Source organism: Empidonax traillii, unplaced genomic scaffold (assembly GCF_003031625.1).
Source record: "Empidonax traillii isolate 1590-97213 ecotype Southwest subspecies unplaced genomic scaffold, ASM303162v1 scaffold15:size5535645, whole genome shotgun sequence".
Taxonomy (NCBI): Eukaryota; Metazoa; Chordata; class Aves; order Passeriformes; family Tyrannidae; genus Empidonax; species Empidonax traillii.
In genome coordinates, this window is record NW_020955208.1 from 4,195,819 (window position 1) to 4,208,318 (window position 12,500).

Consider the following 12,500-nt stretch of genomic DNA (forward strand, 5'->3'; position numbering starts at 1 on the left):
CACTATATAAAATACTGGTAAAACACCCCCCCCCCCCCCACACACACACGCACCCCAACCACACACAGACTACAGTTCCCTATCTCACAGCATCAAATACCCTGACAGATGCCTGGAAAGGCTCCTGGTGTCTTTTACATGCACATTAAAGAGAGAGTGGTAAGATCAAGCAGGCAGTTATTGTGCTGCTTCATCACTTGGCCCAATTGCAGGGTGTTGCAATTCCAATTTGCAACCCTATATTATAGTGTCAAAGCGTCTCTCAAATACGAGCTTACAGCAGAAGGGGTTCGACATCAGAGCTTGTTTCATCCCTCTCTCCAGACAGTTGCTGGAATGTTGGGGTTTTGTGCACATTTGTGTGAGAAATCACCCTCCCCTTCAGCATTTTTGAGAAGTTTTTTGCAAAGGAAAGGCCGGGAGAAACAGCTCTGCCTTCATTTCAAAATAAACTAACGGCATCAATGTTCTTCTAGAATAAAGGTACCTTCATTCTAAGAAGAATCCTCTCACAGGAATGACTCTTGCACCACAAAGCTTCAGCTTTATTTTGGAAATCATAAAAACACCAACACTAAGCAAAAGATTACTCTCCAGGCAGCTCAGCCTGATGTCATGGATGGTAAACCTCAGCTCTTCCTAGTATTTTTAACATGGGTCAATTTACTGATGGGAGCACCCACTGAAGGGTCTCAGTGGCAAGAAGTGTAGACCTCAGGCTGCTCTGGGAGAGTTTTTTTCTTTCTAAGTACTGCACCTGCCTACTTCCAAATGGGATACACAAATCACTGTGTCACAGCCACCTTCCCATGGGAATGGACAAATTCCTTATACTGACTCCATAACTGAAAATTCAGGCTTGTAGCCTGACTAACTGATATTCTCTAACTTACGAATCCATCTGGTTGTGCAAAAACTCAAAAGTCACTAACTTTTCTGATTTTTTTTTTTCATTAAAATCACCTTTATGTGGGCACTAGACCTTGAATGGGATGGCTTTCATATGCACAAGAAAAAACATTGAGAGATGCATATGCAGGATTCGTGCACCCATGAGAGCTAGGTATAGGTTATGAAATAAATAATACATTAAAGCAAAAATAAATAAGGTTAGTCTGTTTTTCTAGGCAGGAAATGTACACATGTGCAAATCAAATGGTCTCAGAGCTGAAAGGTACATGAGGTGGAAAGTGAAACAGAATCAGAAACAGCCAAAATGACGTGCAAAAAGTAACTCCAGATGCTTACTGAAAAGTCAGATCTCTGGTCTTCCACTGGGTATACACAGTGAAAGTTATTTGGTTTTCTACAGCTTTTTAAGGAGATGGACAATAAAATTGAAGACTTCAAACATTCCAGGGAGAGAGGCAGCAGGAGAGTCCTTTTAGGAGACAACAGAGATAGTGAATGGATGGCGGTTGGTATTCCAAAAGGTAATGGTACTATCTGGACTAGAAGTGCACAAAGGTTACTTGAAAAAGATTTTAACTACTAAAAGAAAAACTGCTACCAAATCTTAAAACTTAAGAGAGGAAAAAATTAGGCTGGTGGTCACTTGTGCTTTCCAACAGTAAGACATGAATATTATTTGTAAATACTCAGTGTAAGATCCACTGTATTTCAATTCCCTGCATTAGAAATTGGGGATAAACTTAAGCAACATCTTTTCTGATCCAAACATGCAGGATTCTTTGTCAACCTCCCAGATTAACCCAGAAATATTTGCCAAATCTGGATTGAGACCAGGTGCTTTAAACAATAAATTATTCTTCCAGTTAAATAGTACTGGTTTTATGTTGAAGGTTCTAGAAGTATAATTCTGAATAATCTAAAAATGCTCTCTCTTCCAGATATTTCATGATGTCAATATGTCTGCAGGAGAGAAAGAAATCTTGTAATTCCAGAGTGCTGCCATCTCACGCTCAGAATAACAGGAAAAACTACAAGTCCATAATCTCAAAAGCTTGTATCTTCTAGAAAGAATTTGCTGGCACAACTTAATTCTCACTCTTGCAGACTCCTGACATTACAAATGAAGGAATAAACTCAGTCTCTTGTACCAGTCCAGAGATATTTACTGAAGCTACTGAAGATCTGAGAAAGACAAACAGAATGATACCAGCAGAGAACTCCAGATGCAGAACTCACTGCACTTCGAAATGCTGATACAAAAATTATAAGCTCAGTGTTCTGGATCAGGAAAATAGTAATTGGATATGACAAATTGGTCTTCCTCATGCTCAGCCACACACTGATGGAGAAAAACAGCGTCTCAAAAGAGATTTGAACGGACCATGTCTAATGAGGAAAGTGAAGGCCAGCTCTAAGCTTTCTAATGCCTTACAGAGTACAGCTGGACACCCAAAGTGGCCAGTTTAAGGCAATAATCTGTAAAGAACCAGACATTCCTCCTCATCCTCAATTATTGGGAGGTTGTGCTTTTCACATGATACTTGTCATCAAGGGATCCTTTCTCTCTAAAAGGATGAGGCTTTATTTTTAAATGAGAACCATTAAAAATAAGGAAGTAGAAGTGATAATGTTTAAGGAAAGCAGGAATATTGACTTATTTTGTGCTCTTTGTTAAGTTTTTGATTGCTACAACAGCGATGAGTTTTGAGGGTTTGGAGTGCGTGGGAGCACTACACGCGCATTAATGTACATTAATGCATCTATCTGAAAATACAGACACTTAAATGGAGCCCTTCAGCTGTATCACCCAGTATTTGTCACTTTTAAAAAACAGCTTTCTGGTCTTTTAAAAGACCACTTAAAAGGCAGCCTTCACAGGCTTTATTCTTTGAGCTACTCAAATGAAGAATCCTTTCCAACTCACTGGAGAGGTATTTCTCCATGGCAAAATATTTCCTAATATCATTTATTGGACAAAAACTAGAGATTCTTGATCGTTTTCTCTCAGAAATTCAAAGGTCAAACTATAAATCTTACAAAGCATCAGAGAGAAATTCAGAGAACACTTGATCCATATGTAAAGGAGATGATTCTATCCATGATGGCAGATTTCACTTGTTCACACACAGCAAGTGAATCAACAGGCATTATCTGACAATGGCAAACCTAAACCAAAACAAAAAACCTTGCAGTGGACAAACCTTCAGGATTTTTAAGAAAAAAATAAAAAGGAATGTAATTTCTGTATAACTTGACTGCTGTGAATCACCTGAACTATTCATGTATCTGCTTAATACAGAATTACATTTGTCTGTATATAATCTGCTTCCATAAAACTTAACGGGGGAATTCTCATAGTGTCATTTCCTGCTGAGGTAAAGGAAAATAATCCCTGTTTCCTGCCTTTAAAACTCAGAGATAAAGTAAGCAAACAAGATTCTAGTGTACAAAATAAAAATGCTTGACTCTCCTTCATAAATCTCCCATGAAAAAAATCAATCCTACTCAAGGTCAGCTTGTAGTATATTAGGCAAAAGGAAGTCTTAATAACCTGCCCTGCAGTTCTAGCATCCTGAAAAACAGTGAGGTACAGGTATAGTTCCAGCTTTCCAGCTGCACTCACAAGCACAGACAGATGAAGAAGCCACAGAAAGAAGCCTTCCCAAAGATGCCACAGCATGTGTAATTAATTGCCAAGGGAGTACATCTTTCTAATGCATCCCTTCCACTCTGTAATGCTGAACAGCGAGAATTAAAACTTGAGTATATTCCAATGTGGATGTGGGTGGGTTTACCATACAACATGCATCATTTAGATTTTTGGTTTCTATAGTCTAAAGCAGTTAAGGAACACTCAGATTATCCAATCCCAAACCTTTCAAACTGACATCTCTAACTTCTATTTGCTGGAGCTCTCATAATCTGTCCAAGACAGCAAAGTGTTCCACCCAGTACAGTTCCTTTCCCATCCATCTCTGTAGAGCAGTACCTTCAGAGCACCACATCCAATCCATTCCAGAACTATACTTAATGTTCTGGGTATTGATATTAATTCTGGTGAAAACCGGCAAGGCCTGTTTTCCCCTTGTTGGGCAAGAGGAAAAAATGAAGGCTGAAAATACTGAAGATAAATCTGCTCTTAGCATGTCTCATAATCCAGAGTTCTCACTGGATAAACAACCTCCACAGCTCAGTAACTGCAGCAGCTCTCTGTTATCTCAGTATTGGTTTGAGAATGTTTTATTCTTTCATTATTAGCACTGCATGACCAGTGCCCTGCTTAAGAATTAAGAAAAGATTATCTCCAGGAAAATATGACAAAAAAATGTTATTACTCACCCTTTGAAATCAAATTTCAATAGAGATTATACAAATATCTTGAAAACTAAAAACCTTCCTTTTGCCCTGAAAACAACAGCAGTGCAAGCAACATTCAAAGTATTACTAAAAGGGCTCTGAAGTCATGGTGAGTTAAAGTTATCTAATTAATTAAGAACAGAAGTTCATGCTAAGCTTTAATAGTCTCAGAACTAAAGCTGTGATAACAAGGGGAATTCTACCTCAACTGCAAACTTCTAACCACCCTCGATAATTATTATTGCAATATATATCCACTCTGAGATCTGGAAGCCTTTTGTGGCTGCTGTTCAGTACTTTGGCCATAACTAGTGTGTCAATATTAGCTAACCACAGTTTCAAGTTAGAAACAAATATATTAACAAGCATAGAAATGATATCCCCAAATAATTTTTATTGATCCGGAGGTCATCAGCTGAACAAGAGCTCTTTCTAGAGGTTGCTTAGCAGGCTGCAGTACACACATGGAGGTTTGTAATACCCAAAATATCACACAAAACATTCTTAATCAGAAATGAATGCATTGTTACCTACAGACTGAAAAGTAATCCTGGTTCAAATACTCCATGTGACAGCCCTTTCACCGTGTTCAAAATGTGAGTTGCTTAGCTTTTTCATTTACTGGTTAGTCACTGATACATGGCTAATGTATAAAGAAACAAACATGACTGAGTACATTCCATAACACACCATGCTCGGTTATTCAAAATAACCCAAGAGAGTTGCCCATAGCAAAGTATTCAATGGTTGGTAGGTGTCTCCTCTGTGAAAAATTTCACTTCTACATAATTTGATCCTTTTTCTTGTTGGAGTAATTACTATGACATTTTTTTCCTCTCATCAGGTAAGAGAAGGGGTAAGGATGGAGAGATGACGAAGAAGTATTATCAATTATTTCAATTTGCTTATTACATTAACTGCATACAAGGCATATTGGGGATCAAACACTTTCACAGCCCAAGTGCACCAGCAGTAGGTAAGGTAATACAACAAAACAATTCAGCAGTTTTCTACACCTTGGCTGAACAGCATGACTCCTGAATGGGAGCCTTTCCCAACCTCCAGCTTCAGTCCAGTCTCTATCATTTCAGCCCAGGCAGGTAAAATCGTGCTAAGTGAAAAATTCTCTCCCTTCTTAGTGCAGACAGACTTTGGTTTACATGTCTGCAAGGCATATTCACCCCGTCTAATCCCTTCTTCTCCATGGGCGGATCTCTGGAGAATTCAAACAAGCTCATTTCTCCCAGCCTACCAACATGTCACCCATCTCTCCTTACTAGACAAATTAAGTTTCCTGTTCAAAAAGATTACCATGTTAACTGTGCAGAATGGCAAATCAGAGAGAAATACTTTCAGCACAGACCTATGCCTCAGACCTCAGGTCTTTAAGTCAGAATCTCAGGGTGATCTAGGGAACTGCAGAGCAGTTCAACTTAACTTTACTCCCCAAAAGGGGGACAGAAACAAAATATAAACCAACCTATTTGGAACATCTAGAAAATAAGTTATTCCTCTTGTTGCTTACCATTGGAGCAAGACTGGTCAGGCTGCTCCACAGCTGAGGCTGCAGCTGCTCTCAGCTCACTCACATTTCCGTTTTCCTTTTGCAACCTACCTTTTTTGAGATTAAAGACGTGAGCAAAACAAAAAGCAAGGAATATTTGTGTGGTAAAAGGGATATAGCAGTTAATGAGGCATGCAGGAAAAACTGAAGTGTAAAAGTCAGGGGGGAGAGGTAGAGCAAGTGAATGAAGATTTGCTTCCACCCTTGAAATGAAAGAGTGGGAAGTTTTTCACTATACAAACAGTTGAATAAAATAATGGTTTCTAACTGCATTCATCATAGCCCTTGCATATGAATATTGAAGCAGGGGAAATAAGAGTGTGGGAACTCCGGCAATTCTGTGCAGTTTTGCAGAGAATATCCCATGGCTCCGTGCTCTTTCCTGGCCAGAGACCCAGACACAGAGAAACCAATCCATGCAGGAAGGAGGTGGTGACTCCCAGGCAACTCAGGCTATTTCTGAGGATACTCAAGAGTCTAGTCTCATCATTTCAAGAAAGATGATTCTATGACACGAGACAGCCTTCATAAGAGCTTGTTCTTGCCGTAGCTGCAGTTGCCGGGGTTTAACCAAGCATTGTAAGAGGCTGCATGGGCAGCTTGTTGTGCTCAGACAAACCCTCACTAAATTCCTTGGGAACAAACAGGTGAGCAACATTTTCAAACCCATCACTTGTCACTGTATAATTATTCATTAAATAATCTCTCTCCCTTTCACTGTATAATCTCACAAAGCCAAAGTGATACATGATTTAAGAATTCCCGCATGTTCATGTTTAAAAGTAATGTTTAAAGCTTAAAGAGCTTAAAGGTGTTCTGTGAATTAATGCTTATGCTTTGGTTTGCTCTTTTCTCAAAAGTTAGCAAGTATTCTTTCAATAGCAACAGACTGTAAAATTACTTCTATCCACAATGAAATACATTATATATATAAAACAAGTGATATCATTCCAACAAAGAGCAAGTATCCCACTGTAAAATGAAGGTACATTGCAATTCAAAAAAACAAACCTATTAAAAGCCCTTTTTGTTTTTTCCCTTTTTTTTTTTATTGACTGTAACAAGGGCTTTTTTGTACTATGGAATTAATTATGAGACAGAAAGTTTTACTACACAGTACTGAGGGCTCTCTTCAGTCTATACTGGTCAGCTAGACATTGCTCTTCAAGTTTAGTACATAATATTTAAAAAAAATAAATCAATCAACCAAAGCTCACTACTACCATGTAAGCCTTTATCCTTCCTTGAACAATAATAATAAGTGGATGTAATTCCACATCAGCCACTTTGTCTTTTGACATCAAACAGCATTAGCTGGGAAAAACAGTCAAGTATGCTTGAGGTTTGTTTGTTTTATTAAACTATTGCACAAATATGAAAATGAACAGAAGAGTTTAAAAAATTTGACAGCCCTTGAAATTAACTTCCTCTGGAAAATAACTTCATTTTCATTATGCATCTCCATTTAAAAAAAAAAATCTTGACAGGTATTCAACGTTTCATTTTAAACACTAACTGGATGAAAAAAAACATCTCTAGGGTGGAGTGTGTTCAGGTTATAAATCAGTAATGCTTATTTTAACTCCTCACAAAGTGTTGTTGAGATAATTACTGCTGACAGCTTTATTCAAGGTTCATTTCACTTTTTCTACTACTTTTCCCCTGTTAGAAGTTCAGCAGGGCCCATGGGAAGATCCACCCCTCACACCTGTTAGGGTTCTTCATGTTACTGAGGCCAGTTTGGACACGTCACTTCAAATTAGCATTGTGCCAGCGCGCTGTGACAATTACTTATCGCAGGTTTAACTTGGAAAAAAGTTTCTAATCCAGCCACAAGAACAGTGTCAGAGTACGTAATTTAAACCTGTCAACACAGGTTGCAGGAAATTCATTCCAAGGATTTCAGTCATGTTCCCAGGGTAGATCTTTGAACTATAATGAAGCTTAAAATCACAAAGGAATGCTGCGGAGTTAAAACGCAGAACCCAAAAGTTTGAAAAGCTCTGAACTGGAAAAAAGTGTTTTAACTACTAATAATCTTTTAAACATTGATAAACTCTTTAGATTAGGATTAAGAGATTGCTGTGCTTAATTCTCGAAAATTCCATAAGGCTGCACGTTAAAGGTATGCATCTTATTCTGCTGCAGTGTAAAGGTACAACCCTGGCAGATCTTTACATGAGCTGAAGGCAGCAGCACGGTGAAGATGCTCTGGAATCATCTTGGGGGTAAACAGCACACAGGGTGGGAGGAGGAAGGCTGGAGGAGAGTCCACAGCACAGTGAGAAGGCCATTCGTGTCTTTTGGACACCAGATGAGCGATGCTGCAGCCACAGCAACAACCACTGCAAAGGCAGCTTCACAAAAACACTCTGAGTGTTCCGAGTTTCTGTACGAGCTTGAGAAAAAGTGGTGCCCGTTCCTCTGGGAACACCCAGCTCTGGTACGCTGGCTGAACACACATGCCAATTTTTGCTGCGCTCCCTGTTAATCACCAGCCGTATTACTGTGCATCTACCACTCTCAGTTTGCTGGCTGAATGAAAATTATCCCTGGTTTTGATTATTTCTCATTTGATTGAGCCTAGTTAGGCAAATTAGGAATTAAAGCAGAAGGACAGCTACTGTAGTGCTTAATGTTGCTTCAAACTGCAAATATATTTAAAGGAAACAAAAAGAAAATAATATTTCCTTGTACAACAGATTCTGCTAAAAAAAGTGATATACTTGAGAGGCTGAAATAAATACCCATGATCACTTACAGAGCTCATTCTTCTTTTTAGACAAAAACTGTAAATATTAAAAAGGATGAAAAATCTGCCAAGCCATTTGCAGCTATTTGAAACACAGGGTAACAGAATTAAATAAACGCTGAAAGACCTGGAACACAGTTAAGTATAGACCATGAGGCTAATTGTGGATCTTGAGTTAATTACTTTCCACTGATACGTTTTCTCAATGGTCTTTTACATGAGTTTTTTCTTTCCTCAGTCTGAACCCCAAGGCAATTCAGTGTGCTAGCCTCCAAACTCTGGGTGATTCATTGTGTACTTCTGCCTTAGGATTTTTAGTTCACGCAGAGAAAGCCAGGCTTTCACATCAAGTTGATGTTAATGTGCACTGACAAAGCAACAGTAAAGGAGCTTCATGTTTGTCACAACGTGCACTCTTTAATTTAGTAATTGCTTTATACTGATATGCAAATAATGACACATTTCCCAAATTTCCAGTTCCTCAGCAATGCTTTCACTAATTACTCAGTGGTTAAAACTTATGCATGTAAATTGGTTCAGCGAGTTTATTAATAAGTACACCTGTGTGAACTGATCTATAAAACACATGCCTGGGAACAGGTCATAACTCACTGTAAATTCCTGAAGTTCTCAGGAACCAAAAAGAAATATTCTCTCACTAAAACAAGATCTATTACAACTAACAGAGTTATTAATAGATAAACTGGGATTCCAAACCTTTCCTAAGCTAAAGAGAGACAGCCTCTGGTTGACAACAAATACCAGGAGTCAAAGCACTCATCCATTTTACTTTGCCAAAGGAGAGGAGGATCAAGGTAAAGAAAAGAAAAGGTCAATTAAAAAAAAGGGCAAGAACACCTCTAGCACCTGAAAACACGGGAAAGCACCAACGTCCACTCATCCATCAGTTCTCTGTGGACCTCCACCTGCTCTGCATCTACTTGTGTTATTTTGTGCTACTGCTTACTCTTACTTTTGATACACTAACATGAAAAATTCAGCTGCACTTAACATGGATTCAGACTCATATCAACTGCAAAAACACTAAACACAGTTAACTTGTCTTCCTGTATTCTCTTTCCTCAAAGTTGCCCTGTTTCATTTGCTGCCTTCTATGCTGAAATACAGTACCTGTTAGGTTTCCAATATTTTCTTTAAGTAACTACATATCTGCCCTCAAATCTTCATTTGCGAAGCCTAGCCATGACATAATTGCCACAGAATAGTGTATAACAATTGTTTTTACTAAGTCTGAGCCCAACTAATTTATTTTTTGCTATTCAGAAGAGACACAAAACTATTTACAGATTTTTAAGGTCAGAAACAAGTGAAAAAATAAACAACAGTATAAACTAACAGACAATTCATCCAGACCACATATTGCCCACAGATATTCACAGCTACACCTTGGGAACTGCTTTGCATTCACACAGAATATCATCCAAACTTGGCACGTTTCTGGTCTATGGTGGGATGCCATTTACTTCACAACACTGTACAACGTTTTGGATGGCACACAGAAAAATGCCTGGATATGTTTCCAGAACTATATAATTCCTTGGCAGACTTCAGGCAGTTGTGCTGGCAGCACTGCTTCCAACAAACAGTTCAAACACCGATAGGCTTTTTATGCTGCCTCTTCTTGGATATCACTTTTCCAGGGATTGGATTTTTGCAATGTTAGCTCTTGAAAACATGCTGTTACTGACTTCTAAAAATGAGCTTCTAAAAAGGATGATTGTTTCTTATTTTCTGTTTCCCTTACCTGGAATCTACATCTTCTAGTGAAGTTTTGCTCTGCTTATATAGTGGAGTTTCATTACAGAGAAACAAGCACCACTGTGATAATCCTCCAGGAATAATGCAATTACCACTTATCAAACAGGTGTCTGCTGTATTCCAAGGAGATTATCACTTCCTATTCTGCTCTCAGAGAGCACAGAATAAAAGAGAAGCTGCTACTATTAAATGACTGAGGAGAAAGAGTCTTTGATAATAGCTCTTGCCAGCTTCTCTCAGCAGGGCATGAAGTAAATGTAGTCCTTCTATAACATCTTGGCACTGAAATGAATATTTTGGTTTCTGCAAGGTGAGCTAAATAAGACCACTCCTGTTAACTCAATCTGAAGCATCTCTCTTCTTTTTCTTCATTGAATATTCGAAGAATCTCAGCACCTCCTGCCTTATGCCAAACCGTGCCTTTTGTGAGTAGTCCTGAAGAGCAACTCTGCCTACGCCAGTAAAAACAGGCTGCAGGGCTGCTCCACAAAACACATCATCATTCAGAGATGCTTCTGTGACAATACAGTGCTTGATGAAGGTACAAAGGGATCTCCAAGCTGAAGCCCCAAAAGCGTAGAGAATGAAAACTTTTTACCAGGATACCTTCGTAAGTTAAACTGTGGCTCAGTGTAATCTGATCAGCAAAGGCAATCTTTTAGCATATTTTCAAGCCAGCTTGTTGAGTAGGAGTTATCTCAGGAGTAGATCTCTAAAAACAAGAGCAAAAGCACTCTCCTATGAAATCTGGGTACAGCCTGACGTACACAAGGTGCTATTGCTACATGGCAAAATATATAACTGGTTTGGGGACAAGCCCAGCTGAGCCTCAAGCATCGAGGAGGAGCTAAGAGGGTAAAAACAGCCTACACACCTGCAGGAGGAGACAAGAGGCTACTTCAGCTGTGCTGTCCAGGGACTGTAAGGGCTAGCAACTGTCTACAGCCAGATGCTTTGGAGAAAGTAAGACACTGGGGGTCCTGCAAAAACCTTGTCCAGTGAAGATTACCACTACTTTGGTATAAACTCAGGGCAAGAAGAGTGGTTCCCGCTGCTCCCTCTGTTAAGACATGAAAAGCCCCAATGCAGTTTGTGTGCATGGAGATGGAGAGGTGGACTGATGATGTAGATACAGTATCTTATTTCATGGTGTAATTCAGAGATCTGGATTGCCTTGATCTACCCTAGAGATATTTCTCTGTACATATGGTCGTTTCTATCTTATCTGCTGGTTCTGTCAACATAAGGACAGAAAGCAACGTTGAAGCCTCAGTCAGTCCTTGTTTACTAAACTCTACTTTCTGAGTTTTATGAACATGACACTTCTAATAAAAATAACTATCATGTCTATGAGTTTCAAAGCAGGGACAGCTAAAAATGTTGTCTCAACAGTGCAAGCAGATTTGTCAACCTCTTGAAAAAGAAGAAAGCAGTAGAAGATGACAAATAATTATGTCTATAGCATCGCTGGTGTTCCTTTTGCTTTGAAATCCCAACGACAAAAGAACTTAGTATTGAACAAATTAATCGCTAACAGTAACCTCAAAATTTGGTACCAGCTTTTCCTAAAAAACTCAAGTTGATTACAACAGGTTATGCTGAAATGGGGCTGGATTTTCATGATAGAAGCTGAGAGAGTTTTAGTTGATGGTGCTTGTCTTATACAAGCAATGAATTAGACTTTTGGAGTCCTTATTGTAAAAGATCATAATGCACTTGGCAAACTCATTTAAATTGATATTCTTGGGATTAAATGCAACAGTTATTTAGTAGTGCAATTACCCTTTATGGCTTATTAGGGAAGTAGCACTTTAAACTGATAGTTGGAACTTTAGAACGTACAAGGAATTAAAGCAAACAGTTTGCAACTGGCACAGGAGAGTACAAAACTTTCCTTACAGTTATTCCTCAAGAGAAATCCTGGGATGAAACACCAGAACCTCAAAACATAATCTAGTATCAAAAATTAAACAAATGCAAACCTTGTAGTGTCAGTACTTTTTAGACAATAAATTTTACTCAACTCCTTAAAATATATGCATTCTAAAAAATGAGAGTTTTATAAAGAGGAGAAAAGACAATTGAAAATTCAAAAAAACCTGGACCTTACTCCACAGGAAAACAGAATTTGGAGTT

At 38.7% G+C, this 12,500-nt stretch overlaps 1 protein-coding gene across 1 annotated transcript in view; it reads right to left on the minus strand.

The window, feature by feature from the left end:
* FAF1 (Fas associated factor 1) overlaps window positions 1-12,500 on the minus strand; it is a 157,495-nt gene that overhangs the window by 54,816 nt on the left and 90,179 nt on the right. The window lies entirely within an intron of this gene.